Genomic DNA, 2,127 nt, shown 5'->3' with positions numbered 1-2,127 from the left:
ATCAATACCACTTAGAGTAGCCAAAAAAAAAAAGAAAGAAAGAAAGAAAGGAAGAAAGAAAGAAAGAAAGAAAGAAAGAAGAGAAGAGAAGAGAAGAGAAGAGAAGAGAAGAGAAGAGAAAAGGAAAGAAGAGAAGAGAAGAGAAGAGAAAAGAAAAGAAAAGAAAAGAAAAGAAAAGAAAAGAAAAGAAAAGAAAAGAAAAGAAATTTGGATTAAGCCTAGAAAAGGAAATTATAGTCCAGGAAATGAAAATTTAAGTTAGTGGAAGAAGAAATTGAAGTAGATACAAGGAAATGGCAAGGCTACCCACATTCATACCGCAGTAAGTTTAATATACTGTGAAAGTGTCCATCCTATCAAGAACAATGCAGAAATTCAATGCAATTCAGACTAAAATTCCAATGTAATTCTTCACAGAAATCGAATAGAAATAGAAGTGGGAACTGGTACATTCACTATGGAAATCTATGTGCAGGTTCCTCAAAAGGCTAAAAAAAATCTACAATGCAATTCATCTATGCTATTCCTTGGCATAATTCTAAAGGTCTCTACATCCTACTACAGAGATACTTTCTCATCCATGTCCTTTGCTACTCTAGACAAAATAACCATGAAATGGAAGCATTCTAGATGTTTATCAATTGATGAATGGATAATGGAAGTGTGATATATTTACACAATATTTTCTTTTGCTTTTTTTAATTAGGTATTTTCTTCATTTACATTTCCAATGCTATCCTAAAAGTCCCCCATACCCTCCCCCCTCCCACTCCCCTACCCTCTCACTCCCCTACCCATCCACTCCCACTTCTTGACCCTGGCTTTCCCCTGTACTGAGGCATATAAAGTTTGCAAGACCAATGGGCCTCTGGAGTAGCCATTCTAATATCTAATAAAATCAACTTCCAACCCACAGTTATCAAAAAAGACAAGGAGGGGCACTTCATACTCATCAAAGGTAAAATCTTCCAAGAGGAACCCTCAATTCTGAATATCTATGCTCCAAATGCAAGGGCAGCCACATTCATTAAAGAAACTTTAGTAAAGGATGTGAAGTTGTACAGGTAGTAGGTAAAGTCTGGACATAACCAAATATTTATAGGCAGGTGAACATAGGAACAATGGCATCCAGTCTATGGAAACCTACTAAGCAACATAAAACAGTGAATTATTGATACATGAGTGATTCTCAAGTAATCGTAATGAAAGAAAGGAGATGAAAAGGCTACAACTTGTGATTGTATTTATATAGCATTCTAGGAAGTTCAAGCTCATCTGTGTTGATAGAAAGAAGAAAATGCTTGCCTGGACCTAAAAGAGTGGAGGTGGGAATCATTGCATTGATGCGTGAGGAAGCTTTGGGGCCATAGGATGGCTTTATCCATTATCATACTTTCAGGTAGCCTTAAGGTTTGAACCAGAGGTGCAAACTTCACTATCTGTCCTTTGAAAGCATTTACGGTTTGTTACAATCAACTTACTTCAACAAAGGTATTTTAAAGTAATCAGACAATTTGCATTCGACTCTTTGCTGGACTACCAAGAAGGTAAGAAAGAAGGAAGGAGCAAAATGAACTGAAGCCCAGAGCACTCTACTACAGCTCACTGTGTCTGTTTTCTCTCTTTCTCATCCCCAGGTAAAATATTACCATTATAAACAAAGAACATGATTTCTTAATAAAAAATTTCTCTGTATAGCGTGGCTGCCCTGGAACTCACTCTTCAGACCACCATGGCCTTGAAATCAGAGATTCATCTGCCTCTTTCTCCTAAGTGCTGGCATAAAAGGCAAGAACCACCACATCTGGCTATTGGAGTGGTGTACATTTTTACTTCTCACTGTTAAACTTCAGTATAAAAAGAGTTCCATTAAGTTTCAATTTGGAGTATAATGTATCATAAAATTCCCGATTTTCATACCAACTATGAGAAGAACATTATGAAAATGGTAGTTTTCATAGAAAACATAATAAATTTCACTGCTGGCAGAGCACATAATTAAAAGCTTAAAATAATATTGCAACCAATCATTAATTTCATATGTCAGGTCATGCAGTGGGAAATAATTAATTTGTTTTTTCAGTTGGGTGATTAAAAGGGCAGGATATTAAAGAACAGCACAGGGTG

Source organism: Mus caroli, unplaced genomic scaffold (assembly GCF_978045245.1).
Source record: "Mus caroli unplaced genomic scaffold, Mus_caroli_1 scaffold_11, whole genome shotgun sequence".
NCBI lineage: Eukaryota > Metazoa > Chordata > Mammalia > Rodentia > Muridae > Mus > Mus caroli.
This window is presented reverse-complemented; position numbering follows the sequence as displayed.